The sequence below is a fragment of the Pectinophora gossypiella genome, chromosome 18, assembly GCF_024362695.1.
Source record: "Pectinophora gossypiella chromosome 18, ilPecGoss1.1, whole genome shotgun sequence".
In the NCBI taxonomy this organism is placed as follows: domain Eukaryota; kingdom Metazoa; phylum Arthropoda; class Insecta; order Lepidoptera; family Gelechiidae; genus Pectinophora; species Pectinophora gossypiella.
In genome coordinates this window covers 14,314,499-14,331,791 of record NC_065421.1, presented here as the reverse complement: position 1 = coordinate 14,331,791, position 17,293 = coordinate 14,314,499, and the positions used below count along the sequence as shown (strand labels likewise).

At 35.7% G+C, this 17,293-nt stretch overlaps 1 protein-coding gene across 1 annotated transcript in view; it reads left to right on the top strand.

Annotated features, from left to right (window-relative positions):
• The first annotated feature begins 1,116 nt into the window (after positions 1 to 1,116).
• Positions 1,117 to 17,293, top strand: part of LOC126374852 (hemicentin-1-like) — a 423,187-nt gene continuing 407,010 nt past the window's right edge. Inside the window, exon 1 of the mRNA XM_050021604.1 lies at positions 1,117 to 1,529. The gene's annotated coding sequence lies outside the window, so the exon portion shown is untranslated. The remainder of the gene's footprint in view (positions 1,530 to 17,293) is intronic.

Genomic DNA, 17,293 nt, shown 5'->3' with positions numbered 1-17,293 from the left:
AAGGTTGATATACTTGTAATGTTGTTATAGTTCGTATAGTTGTTGTACCGACATTGGAATGATGCAAGTTAAGAACGATGGAAGATTTTACCAGTTTGTACATTGATTTTCTCAAAACTGGACATTTTTAACAAGCAAAGTTTTTTTTCTCTTTGTTTTTGTACGAATTATAATAATAATAATCATTTATTTCGGACTCATCCACATTGATTACATCCATATTTGTTAGTAAAATTGCAAGCTTACAAAACTAGTGTTAGTAACATACAAATATATTAAAATGGCAAGTCCGGATGGACTCCCCGACGCTGGCGGCCAATCATACGACTACGTGCAGCCGAATCCAGCGAGCCAGCATCGTAGAGTCCCACCGGTCAACTAGCGCGCGCAGGATGGATGGAATTATGACGACGATAATTTCATAAGGAAAAAAGTGTAACATTTCATACGCGGAGTTGATAGTGGTTACCAGCATGGTCAAATTTTATTTTACCCTATTATTTACTGTAGGTAAACATGTATTTTTTGCACGGTATATTCAAAATTTATCTCGAGCTTATAAACAGAAACGTATTTTAATCAGAAAATTATAACGTCACTTATAATTAAACAAGTAGGTACGAAAAAAAAAACAACATTGCTTTCATAAACATTTTAAAAAGTTAACTGCCAATTAGTTCAGATAACAAATTAAAGTGTTCAAAACAAGTTTTCTGAACTCAATTAATTCGAGCTCATTACAAACAAGATCACAATCATATTGTCTGAAAAGTTTCTAAGATATTAGTAACTTTGGACAATCAAATGAGCGTCCTCACTGTTTTAAACAAGAGTATTGCAACACAGAGCTATATTTATAACGACCTTCGTTCCACAACCCAAAAAATAATCCCAAATCCCGTTACCGGAAACGACGGATTTAATTTTTACGTCACCGCGTATAAATTACAACTGATTCGCTGTCGAAGAAAAAAAGAACAACAAAAAAAAAAGCGCGGCACGTGGGGACAGAGCTTAAAGCGCAAGTTCTGCTTGTGTTGTATGCGTAAAATGCACTAGTGTGCGTGCCTTTGCAGGTATTTGGTCGGGAGGCTTCTCAGTTCCCTTCGGGCAGTCAAACGGTTAGCACGTTACCGTTTGTCGCGCTTTCAAATCTCGAACGCGGATCGGCTGCGTGAAAATCAATTCGAATTATAAAAAGAAAATCTGACAATTGAATTTAGAATGATTTTTTTAAACAGTGATGAATTTTAAATGTAAAATAAAAGTGGCCAGCTTTTTACTTTTTTGATTGACGTGAAATCACAATATTGACAGAATTTGACTATTGTGTTAATACAACATTTTATCATCGCGTGTTTTGAAGTGTTTTCTTTTTGTGAATTGTTTATAAAGAAAATAAACAACAAGCAGTTACGTGTTGGATTTACATAGTGAATGTGTATGGATGCCTGAAATTCAGGGATATATTTTAGACGGTTGATTTTTCTGAAATCAGCCGTTCCAAGGAATTTCAGCGAGGATTTCAGGTAGGTTTTGTGTTTGTAGTGGTTATTTTTATAGGCTTCGATGAAGTTCGGTGGTTAACAAGCAATGGAGATTATAACACAGAAAAGAGCCTACCAACCTACATGTAAAAAGATTTTTGCTAAGTTTTTTATAAATGATAGGAATTTTTTAACATACCTATAACGAAACAATAGAATTACCTATATGACTAATCAAAATTATAAAAGGTACCTAAATGGATAAGTTTTTATATAGTTTTGTAATTTTAATTTAATGGAGTCAAAAATAAAACTGATAAAATTAGGTACGTATACAAAGTAACATAAAATACAGCTAACCGTACCCGCTGTCCGACTACTGAGCACTAAAATGTAGGCAGGTAATTAGTAGGTAGGTCCCTAAGTAGGTCTAAACCTAAGGATCTAAATACAACTAGGTAGCTTTAAACCTACTCAACTATGTTGATCCCTAGTTGTTTAGTAGGGCAATGAGGATTATGCTTTTTTTATCAAAGCCTCGACTCCTGAAACCCACGTAAAAAAAAACCTAACACGCCTACTTTACAAATGTCTTATTTCTGCTCAGCCAAAAATACATTTTAAGTAAACTCTCACTAAAGTAGCTACTTACTTCATAATACGCTTTTAATTACGTCCAAGTTATTTTAATATTACGAACAAAAATGACAATATAATGACAGAAGGGCTCGGAAATTACATTTTAAATGGACAAGTCGTGATACTTCTGTGAGGATTATTAATTTTGCAATCACATTTACATTGGCTAGACAAAAGTCAAGCCATTCGATTCGGCTTCGCCTGAGTGGGAACAATTTTCAATTATGACCTTGACAGCGACACCGGGGAGTCTGTCTAAGGCAAGTAGTTTGACGTCGCGACTGTCATTTGTTTTCTTATTTCCTAATTTTAGTCATGCTGGTAGGTATATTCATTGTTTTAAGTTTCCGCGGTTATTATCATAATTAAAACATAATAACGGGTAATGCTGGTTTATTTCCTAAAAATACATTTCTGTTTGATGAATAGCTGATTTCTAGCTGATTTTTGAATTTTGAATTTGAAAGGGAAAATAAAGCTAACGCGCCGTAAACAAACTCGCCGTAGCGGGAGTCGCCGTTCGGAGAGTCGTCAACGCCATAATTCATAATTTTTACCTTAAAGCCTTCTTAGAGATATGTAGATGCCATACTAATGCATTCAGTAGTTCTCTGGGGGTAACCCAAACAATATTAATCCTGAGACCAGGGTTGTTATGGGACGATAGAAGAAGATTATATCTACAAGGGTCTCAAAGTTATTCTTCTTCTTATCGTGTGGGTTATGAGGTGGATTACCAACCTCATCAACACTGGTGTCAGGGTTATTATTGAGCCGGCAACGGCCCCTGACATGACTCATTTAACGACTACATGCTTACATCAGTACGTAGTAACTAGGATCAACAGCTTAACCTGCCTTCCGAAACACGGATCATCTTACTGTCGGATGATCGGGTGATCAGCCTGTAATGTCCTGACCAAACTAGGGATCGTAAAGTGATTTTTGTGATATGTCCCCACCGGGATTCGAACCCGGGCCGGGGCATAGTTAATAATTTTAGCGTTATCGTAAAGTTTCAGCTTTTATCAAGCTCACACAATTTATTGCAATCGTCAATTATCACCTTTCACTGGCGCCTTCATTGATACCTACTTGACACCGTATTAGTTGGAGGTTTAAGTCGATAAAGAGGCACTTTACACTTCGATTTCAAACAGTGATAATGGGAATAATTAGTTTTTTTTTTTGTTGTTTTATCTTGCAATCAGTCTCATTGACTATAAACTTATATATACTTTAGTAAATAGAAGTTGGGACCGTTTATTTAAAGCACAGAAACATTTTATGTTTTGGAGAATTACGTGATTTCAAATTGCAATGTTCTGACCAAACCAGGGAAAGTCTACAAAGTGCTTTTTTGTTAGACAAAACAAAATAACTTATTGTATTAAAAAATATAATTTTACTTTTAAAGTACACAAGAAAAGCTTTCGAAATAAAAAAGGACTCGAAAAAGAGTTTAATTTTGTATACAAGTTACAAAGGCGATAAAATTATCTTTAAAACGTCTTTTATTTTAAAACTTCTATATTTAAGAAAGAAATTAATTTAAAAATGCAGTACCTACTTTTGTAAGCCAGTGTATATTTGTGATATTATCGAATGCTCCCATATCGTAAACGTTACAATGTCGAAGTGATCAATTTAATATCAAGCGATGTAACTGTTTTAAAACCGAAGGTTAAATCGGGCATCTTATTCATAGTAAACAAGTTATTAATCTTAATTATTCCTCTCGTTATCATGTTGTGCAAAGAAGGAGACAATTTGGCTGAATTATTAAAAGATGCATTGGCCTCGAATCCTGCACAACTTCTAATTTTTAGTTATATCTGTCATTTTCTTATCCGCCGAAAAGGAAAGAGACGGATGATTGACAGCTCTTAATTTTAGGAAGAATGAGTAAATGAATGAATAACCCGGGCGAATTAAAAATATATCTCGCTGGTATGCAAACCGTTTGACGTGTGCTGTCAACTTCTGTCGGCTTATTAGTCGATGTACTTTTTTTATTTGCGCTTCAAATTGACGTGTGTTCCATAAAGTTTATGCTTGGCGATTACCCGTCCCTTTCGTTTTCGGTGTATAAGAAAATGACAGATTTAACTTAAAAGAAAATGAGGTGGCGTCTACAGGAATTAGCACCATTATGCAAATAATTTTATGTAGTAGAATAGAATAGAAATTGTTTATTATAAAAGGACGTCAGGGAAGACACACACAAAGACAAGACCTAGTTATCTAGAGTCAGTTGTAACGTCAATAGGTGACCTTTTTAGTCTGGTGCTTTATGTATGTTCTGACGTAATATTTTGTATTTTATTATTAACTAGCTTTTGCCCGCTACGACTTCGTCCGCGTGGCGTGTTATAAAATAAAGATCTTTGTGTGTGTAAAGCGTCTAACTTAAGTGGTTTAGATTTTTCATACAAAAGGATTTTCCCGCTAATTCCCGTTCCCGTGGGAATTTCGGGAATTCCTTTCTTAGTGCTCCTCTCCGGTACCTAAGCTACGTCCCTTCCAAATTTCAAGTGCCTACGTTTAGCCGTTAAGGCTGTGCGTTGATATGTCAGTCAGTCAGTTTCTCCTTTTATATATTTAGATTTCTGTTCCTTTTACGTTTCTGTTAATAATTGTGATTTGGTGTAAGTTTTTTTTTCCTACTATTTTTGTTTTGTTACTGTGGCGTCCTCTAATAATAAATAATTTATTTCTTTCTTTCTAATAAATAAAATCACTTTACTTATGTCTCACGAGACATTTAATCAGGTTATATTTGATTGAATCATCCTCCTGGTCCTCGTCATTCATAATAAAACCGTAATTAACCCACATTTTACTTCAAAGCTTCCTCAAAATCGTTGACAGACTTCAAATTATTTACCTATGAATAGGTACTTACTTAAAAGTTTTCTCAGGATCTTGATTTCAAATTGTATCTGCGGCGTTTTCTATTTGAAAAGACGGGAATTTAGTAAATTGATTTGAAAACCTAACGACATTTATTTAATGGTTCTCGAGATAAGAGCAAACATGGCGTAAACACCCAAAGGAAAGACAGACATCCTATTGTACTATATGTCTATGTATTGACATAACATAACATAGCACCTGGCTTGTATCCCCGACAAAGGCAGAGGTATAATAGTATATACATCCACTCGCCAGCTATATTTAAGTCCCGTGTAATAGGGGACGAGCCTTACAAGCGTCTTTTTGAAAAATCACATTAATTATTTCTATTAATTGTGTTCCTATTTTTATTATTTTCTTCAACAAATCCCGTTGGGGACATATCACAAAAATCCCTTCGTGATCCACAGTTTGGTTAGGATATATATATATATACAGGCTGATCACCAGATTGTCTGAAAGTAGGATGATCCGAGCATCGAAAGGCACGTTAAGCCGTTGGTACCGGTTACTACTTACTGATGTAAGTGAGTAATCGGGGCCTTATGCGGCTCAATCATAACCCTGACACCACGGTCGATGAGGCTGGTATTCAACCTTATAACCCACACAATACGAAGAAGATTAAATTAATTTCATTTCAGATAAAAATTGAGCTAGCGTGTCAATTGCAAGGTTTTGTTTGTTAAAAACAATCACATTTGAATGTGATTTTTCAAAAAAAAAAGCGCTTACGAGGTGTTCACTGTGGACATAGAATAAGGAATAATAAATACTATGGGGTAATTGTGTATTTTAGGTACAGTTGCGGAGCCGCGGTAGCCCAGTTGATAAAACGCTTGACTCTCACTGTAAGGTTATTTTCGAAATCGTTTTTCGAATTCATGTTTGGATCAGAAATGATTATCACATGCTCAGCGGTGACGAAAAATTTAATATCGTTCGGGGGGGTATGTGACCTAACCTATATAGGGCTGGTTATCCCTTCACGGGTTGGAAAGTCAGTCAGGCAGTCGCTTCTGTAAAAAACCGGACCTGTCAAATCTTTTAGGTTAAGCATTAAGGAACGGGCGCTAGGGAGATGATTTTAAGTACAGTAGTAAATAAAATGTTGCAGCTATAGTTGCAAATTACGTTTACAAAAAAAAAAATTCTTTAAAATAGTTGATCGTTGCCGTTGGGGAGAAAATAATTCCAGGAATAGGTATGGATCCACATTGTTTATTTGTCATACACATTAGAACACGCCTATTTTCCATGGTGTTTATTCAAATACACTATTTTATCACCTACTATAATTATTACAATAAGGCCCGCCTGTCGAACTATGTAACTGGTTCATCATCATCAACATAATTGTATATTTTTAATATTTATTTTAAGTGCAATAAAGTGTTTTTGTATTGTAATTATTATTTATAGTATAATTCTGACACTGTGGTCGATGAGATTGGTCATTGTACTCACAATCCACACGATATAGAACAAGATGATAGTCGTAAGACCGAATGTTCTTTTAAAATTTAAACCCCTATTGTTTAACTATTGTGTCTAGAAATATCATGCCTTAGGAAGTTAAAGGTAGTGCAAAAAGCGAAAAATATGATATTTTCCTTCACTAATTTAAGAGCCACGCTCTTGTCGGTGTAGCATTGTCCATACTACTTTTTTATGGAAAAATAGGGCAGTGGTTTATTCCTTATATTTCTATAATTGTACGTGTCATCTGATAATGATTTTTTTTTCATCGTTTAAGAGGAAAAGAATGTCAGAACTTCAAGTTAAAATAGCTATGTATTTACTTTTTTTCTGGTACAAGTACATTATTGCGTTATCATTGGTTATTTTTGGATTAATGTATTTGTGCTTTTAAAAACGGTAAACATTTAACGACTTGTAAGTTTGTTTCCTTGTTTGATTGCGTGTAAATGTATTTTGGTACCTTGAAAATAAACTTTGACGTCATTTTGTTGACAAATATTATAAATAATTAGTTTCCAATATTACTTTGCCGAAGGCCCGTGCCCCGGCAGTGGGGACGTTAATGGGCTGGTGATGATGATGATTACTTTCCCGCTAAAGTAGGTGTATCAGACATCGTAAAAATACGTCCCACTGTTGGGCACAGGCCTCCGCTCAAAACTCAAGCCCAAAAAATAAATATCTTTATCTTAATATATCCTCCATTTTGCCGTGCGTTTAGATGAAAATTAATAGGAATGTTTTTATTGGTTATAAATTGACATGAAAATACCTTCGACGATATTAAAATAATTTGTTTATGTCACAATAATTTGTTTTGTCACTTAAATAAACAGCTGAGCAGTCCCATGAAATTTCGATCTATTTGAATATAAAATAATGTCTGTAATGGTGGATAGAGAAAGCCATAACTACAGGACACAAATATTTATTTAGAAGTAAAATCATATTACATACATGGTGTAATGGTCCATATATTTAACTCTACTCAAACTCTATTGCACAATAATACAAATTTATATTAAAACTTGAAAGATAATTGGATTACGAAAGCGGTAATATATAGCAAAAGGCTGGTTGTAGGGTTGTATGTAAACGTACAAGGACGTGGCACATTGACCAAATTGGAAATGTCTCTTAGTCAGTTGATCTACTGATCAGCTTTACATAGAATAAGAGACATCTCCAGTTTGGTCAATGTGCCGGTTCAGAGTACTGAACGATTGATGAATGTGGAGGAAGCAAGAGAAGTGTGTCAGGGTCGAAGCAAATGGAATTCTTTGTCTTTGCTTACCCCGATTGGAAAGAACCGTGAGTTTATGTATGCTTAAACACTTACTAATCACGTAGATTAAAAGAAATAAGAGAAAAATAATGCATTCAAATTAAATAATACAAAAAATAACAAATCAAGTAATTTGTTTTAAAAAAGTTATGGTTTTTTAAAAAGTAAATAAAAGTTGTAAATCTTAGGCCTGTAATGGATTTGGCAAGTCAAATAACCGTCTTCCTGGCGATAATGCAGTAAGAATGAAACTGAATAATCGAAAAACCGCGGAGAAGATGACAACGTCTGTACGCCAACTGGACAGTAAAGTGGCAAGCAAAAAAGATACCTATTCTTTCTAACAGAGGTTTCTATCTAGCGAATAGTATAAATTAGAAAGGCAAATCCCTGCTCCCCACCAGCGGCTAAGCTAGATTTACCTCACCCCCTCGGTCTTACTTTAGTGTTCAATCGTATGGGCGTCTGACGTTACACACACAGATGTGAGTGTGCGATAACGTCAATGTGTAGTGTCTGTGTAAAACGAGTATTTTTGTAAGTGTCTCGGGTGTGTCTAGGGAACAGACAGAGCCACAAGTAATCAGAAGACACTTTACATCACATCCATCAGGGTTTATGGGGTTGATAATCCACCTCACAACCCACACGATAGAAGAAGAAGAATCACATTCATGCTTGATACGTACTATTACATCTAGAAATGTAATGAGCCCAAAACCAATGGGTTTATCACGTTTATTAGTATTCCGTATAGTTAATTCATAACTCTACATGTTGGTATAACAGAAAGCTCTGTGAGGTGTGAGTACTTAGTTCATCTTGCGATGGATGTACGATAAGGTGCAAAAGTCCAATCAGTTTCATGCAAAGTATTAAATTAACTGGTTGCACTTAAAACCTCCTGGTTACATGTTGTTTCTGTAATAGGCCAAAAACACCTACAAAAACAATAATTTTATAATTATGACATAATTATAACTAATGGTTCATAATTTCACCACTGTTACCAAATAATTCGTTGGGCTCAGTGACTGCCCTTTTGCTTTTTGATTTTACCTCTGACTACCCCAATTAGGATAAAATCGAGAGCTTATGTTAGTCATAACTAATTCATAATCATCATCTCCTTAGCGTTATTCCGTGTTCACTGGGTCCGCTCACCTAACCTAAAGATTTGACAGGTCCGGTTTTTTACAGAAGCGACTGCCTGTCTGACTTTCCTACCAGCGAAAGTGAAACACAGCCCAATACAGGTTAGGGGACATACCTACGAAACGCATCACTAATTATTGTGTGTTATGTGAGTACCAAAATTTAGCGAAAACCCGTCTCTGTCACGGTGTAGCTTCTAATAATTACCGGTAAATCTCAGTATCCCGGAATTTCCCGGTTCTATACCCTAGTAGGTATACTAGATTAATAAATTTATCACTGACTTAGTTGTCTATCCTGTTAGATAGGACAAAATCCCACTATCGGAAATAAAATTCCGGGAATATAAACAGCTGAATGCATTCAATATTTTATTATTCACTCCAAGTCTAAATTGGTAATGAAAAGCTTTTGTAAAATTGTGGCAAAATAATATAATAAATTCTGGTGAAATTGTGGCAGCCGAAAACACACATGAAATACCAAAATAATCTGAAAGATTCTTCCGATTTCCATGGTCTAATGGTTGAGCGTTGGGCTCATGATCTGAAGGTCCCGGGTTGGAATCCCGGAGGAGACATATCATAAAAATCACTTTGTAAGGTCCTGGTTTGGTTAGGACATTGCAGGCTGATCACCCGATCGCCTGAATGTAAGATAACCCGTGCTTCTGAGGGTCATTGGTCCCGGTTACTTCTTACTAATGTAAGTACGTAATCGTTACAAGAGCCATCTGAGGGGCCTTTGGCGGCTCAGTAATAACCCTGACACCCACACGATAGAAGAACGTTTCCTCCGTGAGCTTATTTAATCTTTATAAATGTGGGGAAAATAATGTGAATGTATAATTACTATTATTTTTATTATTATTATTGATAGGAGTTTTTTTATTTATCCAATAAAAAATCAACATACACTAGGGTTTTAAAAAATATGTTTCGCCTAACTACAAAACAGTTTGTTGGCGAGCTTTAAGTGTATACCTAAATCAACGTTGTATTATTTTTTATAATTTTTGCATGATATTTTAAATTTAATGCCATAAATGCAGTCTTACTGCATTAGAAATCTTATGTTATCTTGTCTGACACCGCAAGGACATTTTAGTTAAAAGATAACGTCTCACCCACACCACAGGTTATTTACAAAAAAACATAAACTCTCAAAAGTCCTCAATTTACGCCATTTAATTTTTAACCTGCTTACACTGACATCCAAGAACCTTGGCACTTCCCTGTATTTCGAGTAAAAAATACGGGAAATATAATAAGCCTTGGACCGTCTCGAAAATGAGAAGTCTATTCAACACGGGGTTGCGATAATAAGGGATCTGGAGGCGCCACGACTGGAACCCCGACGTTTTTGCAAAAATAGGGATGTCATAGTGTGTTATTTTTAGTTTGGTGCAATAAAGTGTATTTGTATTGTATTGTCTACGAGAGATAACATAACAACCGAATCGAGAGATATTGTTATCTCTCGATTCGGTTATATTGAGTCCCACATTCCCGTGTAAATTATTTCCTTCCCTCTAAGGTTTCCTGAGCCGTGGTAGCCGAGTCGGTAGAACGCTTGCCTCTCACTTTGAGGTCGCAGGTTCGAATCCATCACACACCTAAACCAATGATTGTCGAATTTATTTTCAGATTCATGTTTCTATCACAAATGATTTTCAAGTGCTCAGCGGTGAAGGAAAACATCGTCAGGAAACCCACATTCCCGAGAAATGCTTTTTCGTTTATTAGGTTATGTGGCCTAACCTGTATTGGGCTGGTTTTCCCTTCGCAGGTTCGAAGGTCAGACAGACAGTCGCTTCTGTATAAAACCGGACCTGTCAAATCTTCAGGTTAGGTAAGCGGACTATGTGAAAAACGGGATATTGCTAAGGAGATGATGTTGAGATCACACATAAATTATACAGTGAGTTATTCGATAGTCAATCAAATCTTACCAAAGTCTTCGCAAAACGTACCTAACAACTGATTCAACAATCGTGACAGTTAGTCCCATCCCTACAAGGCGGGACATGTCCCCTTTTACCGGGACATAAGGCAGTCCTACTCAAGAATGTTGTGCTCACATTCACAATGAGTAATTGGTTCCGCTGGAAGTCCTGGGAGGTTTTTCCTGGTTTTTAAATAAGATATGGAAAGATTTGGAATGGGGCGCGTTGACTGACAGCTTATACCTGCGACGTTAAAATATATATTTAAAGTTCCGAACCTGAGAAGGAAAATGTTATTAATAATCGTTTAGACTAATTATTATGAAATAAAAACAACGTAGTTGGCTGTTAGAACGGAAGTGAGCAAAATTATTTCTTTTTAAACACATAGACAATCAATCATTATAGACTATCAATACTTTTTTATTATGCTAGTTAACACTAGAGTTTTGAGAACAATAGTAAATAATAGAAAACGTAACCCTTATAGAGTCTGGCTAATGAAAGTAGACACTGAAAAATTGGGGCAAATTAAAAAAAAAATAGCACAGCAACCCATCATGAACATAGAGTAAGATTATTTGATACTTTTGACTTCAACTTCAACTTTATGGTTATGGCTTTTTGGCGGGAAACTGGAACGGGACAGTTGCTTTCTTCATTGAATAATCTAAATAATTAATACGAAGTGGTGTTTTGTGGTTAATGATCGCATTAAGTTAGTCGGAAGACATTCGCGAGTGTTATTATATCGGAGTATTCAATAAACAAAGTGTATCTGCCTGTTTTCGCTTCGTGCCAGGAAGCCGCTTCATAACTCGAAAGTTTATGCGGACTTTTGAGTTAATTCGTTTGGGGTTCGGAGTAGGAGTCTAGTCCGAGGGTGGGGGCTTAGGTTTCATCATCATCATCACCTTTCATCATTTCATTAATCATCAAGAAAAAAAATACGTAAGACATGGCTGTATGGGCATAGTTCCCTTTGCCGTACCCTTCGGGGAAAACAAAAAAAAATAAAAAAAAAACTTTATGGTTATATGGCAAGCGGTCGTCATAGAGTTGATACTTTTAATATTTTTAAAATAAGAACGCAAACAATGGCACCAAATTTCTGACAACCGCCGTCTTGAGTATTTGACATTGACATTAGTGTTGCCATTTCTAAGATTGCAATAAATACGATTGTCTACTTTCATTGGCCAGACTTTAGGAACATTTTATTGTTGTCTATCTGGCTGTTTGTCAAACCACGGCTTTTTTATTCTGTTAGTCTATACGGCTGCTTATTTTCCCGAGCTAGCGTTAAAATTCCATTATAAAATTGTTTTCGCACTCAATTGATAGATCATTATAATGGCGATACCCCGATCACATTACCATAAATATGGTTGTTAAGATAAAGCGCTTAAAAAAAAATAAACATTTACGACCAAACTCATGTACCTACTAATTGAACACTTCAAAAGATAACACCCTGTTATAATAAATTACTCAAGTGTGTAATACGTAACATTCGAAGAAACGATAAATTCTACAATAATTATTTAATTTAACACGAAATCGCTTCTTCCATTTGATTGCTCAAACAAGATTTAACTGATAAACAGTTGCTTAAACCTTAACAATTTCCAGGAAAATCTAAAATGAATAATTAATACCGATAGCAAAGTTCAGAGGTCAATATTGTATTAATAGCGTGTAATTTGTAAATGTTAATGAATTAATAATAAACAAACACAATTAAAAAGTTTGCCATTTGACCTTGGCTTTGTTTTTAGAAAGAAAGAAAGAAACATTTATTACTCCCGGACACCGCAGACACAGACTGACAGGTACATTACTTGCAACACAGGACAGAAACCACACGGAAATCAAACAATACACAAAAAAAAAAACAAAACGAAAACCAAGATCAAAAATCATTAACAAAAAAAAATGAAACCAAATCAAAATCTTAAAAATAATAATAATATAAGTAAGTGTCCTAAATGCGACGCACTGACGCCACCAGTTACCACTTGAAAAGGCTCTAATGTGAATTTTGTATGAGAATTTTTGTCGCCAGTTCAATCCCGCTTTCTTTTACTACTACTCCTACAAACAGATAACTACGATAACTATGCTGCTTCTCAAATTCCACAGCTACTTTACTGGCAATGTATATTTTATTATGATTTGCTGCAATTTTATTATTACTTTTCGTAAAATACTGCATACTTACAAAAGTATCTTTTTGACACAGGGTCCGCTAACCTAACTTGACGATTTGACAGGTACGGTTTTTACAGAAGCGACTGCTTGTCTTCCAATCCTCAAAGGGAAATCTAGTCCAATAGAGGTTAGGTCACATACCTCCGAAAATGTATTTCTCGGGAATTTCCTCACGATGTTTCTTTCACCGCTGAGCCCGTGACAATAAGTTTAGATCCAAACATGAATTCGAAAACAAATTTGGCCCTGTGAAAAACAGGATAATGAAATATAATATGCTAGGGGGATGGTATGGAATATAACTTAATGTTATGAACTGGTACCATTGTCTACTTAGATCTTATTTTACTGCAAAGTTTGATTGGCCGAAGTTGGCCAATAACTTGTGTACGCCTATTGATTGATAGATAGTTCAAGCGTTATTAAGTTACAAATCACAAGCTGTGTGTCACATTTACTATTATTAGATACTAGCGCAGTAAAATTGACTAGTTTATGAATGGTATTTCATGACATTAGTTGGCTTGCAATTATATTAATACTAGGGACAACTTTATCCTTACACACGTAGAAATATAAATAATTCTACTTAGGTAATAGGCGTCATTAGCACTTCTTTTTCTTATTAGGAGTGACAAGACAACTGCGCAAGAGAGTTGGCGCACTTTTGAATGTAAGAAGTTCGAAATTATCAAGATAATTATGTTTCTTGATAATTATCATGATCATAATCTGACTTTTTGCACAGAACTAAATTTCAACAATCAGACATAACACATGAATACAGTACGATTTGGGCGGCCTTATTGCTCTAGAGCAATTTCTTTCAGGCATCACCAAAAGGAAACAAACATTTACAAACAACTTGGATTCGGGAAAGTCCCTGATTAACATCCGTTTTTCATTGGACGTCCAAATAAAACGTGTCGATCATAACTGTTATGATAATGTTTGGAATCGAACAACTGGTATGAATATTAATTGCTGTGAACCGATCGACGGGCTTCAATAAACTTTATGTGTCTACTTAGCTTGTGATATATAATCCGTACTAGCCCTATCCGGATAACGCATGGCTAAAGAGCTTGTTACACCTACCTGTCCGACAGGCTAGATGCGTCAAGGTCACGGTCTTCTTATCGTGTGGGTTGTAAGGTGGATTACCAACCTCATCAACCCTGGTGTCAGGGTTATTACTGAGCCGCCAAAAGCCCCTGACATGGCTCATGTAACGACTACGTACTTACATCAGTAAGTAGTGACCGGGACCAACGGCTTAACGTGCCTTCCGGATCATCTTACCTTCGGACAATCAGGTGATCAGCCTGTAATGTCCTAACCAAACTAAGGATAACAAAGTGATTTTTGTGATATGTCCCAACCGGAATTCGAACCGTTTGACAGTTTCTTTGTTTATTGGAATGTTTCGTGAGCAGTAGTTTTCGAGCGAAATTTTAAATTAATGAAGAAAAATATGCTTTTTTTGCTATTATGTTAGTAAAGCTTTTTCGAGAAATATTTTATCACGTTTGAATAATCGTTTGTAATTGTTGGAATATACTTATCCGAAAACTGTTAAGTAGCCAATTCAAGTTAGTAGTTGTTAGAATGTTAAAGTATGTTCAATACCGAATATTAATATTTTATAACTACAGTGTAGCAGTGCCACACGATTTAATCCATCCGGTAAGGAAGGAAGCGATAAAATAAATTATTGGAAATACCAATTCGTATTTTAAACATCATATTATATTTTGGGGCATAATAGTCTTCAATTTGGTTTGGATATCTTTTGTTTTGCTTACAATCATTCCTTATTAATATGCGAGGAGTATGATTAACGTGGAACAAGGAAGTTCTTGTATTTCCAATCACAAAGTCCAGTCATTTAATTGTCTTAATTATTTTCATAGTCAACTTGACAAAGGGCGATATTTGTAGATGATTCAATAGAATTACTAAGTAATAACTTACTGATAGTCTAACTTATGTTATAGATTTATTAGCTAGGTGGGAAATAAGGAAACGCAGTACACCTTCAATGAATCGCGTGTCATATCGGGCTGGTAGCAGGTATCAGGCCGTTATTACAGAAATCTATACATAACATAACAGCCTATATACATCAAATCAAATCAAATCAAATATACTTTATTGCACAGAACTAAATACACATCCCACTGCTGAGCACAGACCTTCCCTCACTGTGGGTTGGTGGAGGTGTTTTACGGCTAATAGCCGTGACCAACGGCTTAACGTGCTCTCCAAGGCAAGGAATCATCTTAACTCCCAAATTTTTTTGAAAATTAACTTTAAAAGTCCTTACCAAACAAAGGACAGTCTCACAAAGTGATTTCTACAATGTCCCCATCGGGAATCGAACCCGGAATAAATATACGAATATAGATTTTTGTTGTAAAACTTTGATCGAGGGTTGACGGAGGAAATGGTTGATTGAGGGAAGGGCTGTGCCCAGCTGTGGGACGTATAGGCTGTTTATGTTTAAACTTTAGGTACTAGGTACTCATCATAAAAATAACGGTGATGTGGCGAAGCCAGACAGAAAACAACCTTTGTTCTCTTTTCATATTGTTTCTTCTATATTAGATCGAAAATGTCAAAAGCTAACTATCAGAAATTAATTAAAAGTTCCCATATTTTTTTTAAAGATCATAATGAAATACTTTACAAATTACTCACAAAAAGTGTATTGAATTCTGTAAAAAGAAGATGTAAAAATTTTGATGAAAATTAATGTTCTATAAAAATAATTATCGCTGTAACGAAGCCGATTGTCCTTTCGACTTCATATTATTTTGGCCCTAATTAAATAAGTTTCCAGACAGGATTTTTCGCATCGTGATTCATTCGTTTTGATCTTTTGCTAACTGTGGTCAATTATGCCTCGGGCATTTTTTTATTACTTAAGTACCGTTCATAAATACTATAACATAACATAACATAAACAGCCTATATACGTCCCACTGCTGGGCACAGGCCTCCCTTCAATCAACCGGAGGGGGTATGGAGCATACTCCACCACGCTGTTCCACTGCGGGTTGGTGGAGGTGTTTTTACGGCTAATAGCCGGGACCAACGGCTTAACGTGCCCTCCGAAACACGGAATCATCTTACTTTTTCGGACAATCAGGTGATTCAAGCCTGAAAAGTCCTTACCAAACAAAGGACAGTCTCACAAAGTGATTTCGACAATGTTCCCATCGGGAATCGAACCCGGACCTCCAGATCGTGAGTCTAACGCTCTAACCACTAGACTACGAAGGTTGTTCATAAATACTATATGTAGGATTTATTTAAATAAAAGTACAAAAATCGATTTGCACCAAATTGTGATAAATGTTTTCATTCCACTGGTCGCCTGGAAGAAATTCCTGCTTGGCAATAAAGCCGTCAGACCGTACTGTATCTTTCGTCCACGTGTGTTAAACTTTTTTTGTATGTTGTGTGCAATAAAGTATATAATTTGTTTTTTAAAATAAATTGATACACGCGTATAATTATTTACTAATACGATATTAGAATCTTAATTAAAGCTGAGAGGATCTCATTACCGTGTTCTAATTACCGTCTGTTGGTTATAACGTAATTGTGACGTCACAAGCGGCGATCAATCTAATCTGATACGATCGTTGCTTATTAAGTGATTTGCTTTGTTGAATTTGCCATGGGGAGTTAGATTTGGGCTCTATTATGTACAGTCATGAGCAATATCACGTATCCACTTTAGAACCCTGTCGCACTATCATATTTGACATTTAATGACACTTACGGTTTAATTTGTCAAAAAAGTTAATATGACATGGTTTCAAAGTGTATACATATTAGTGCTCGTGACCGTATGTAGACGTCTCACGTCTTCATCTATCCAAATGCGAAAGTCTATGTGCGTGTCTGTCTGTTTCTCCGTTTTTCACGGCAAAACGGAGCGACGAATCGATGTGATTTTTATGTAATGAATAGAATAGAAATTGCTTATTATAAAAGGACGCCAAACACAAAGACAAGACGATAACATCACTTAAAATTTTTCACAAAACAATTACAAAAAGCATGGGAGGATGTCCATTAGAATGATCATAAGGTGGTGGTGGACGTCCTGAGATAAAAGGGCCTCACTCAGCACAAGTCGCGGCGTGAACCACGACGCATAAT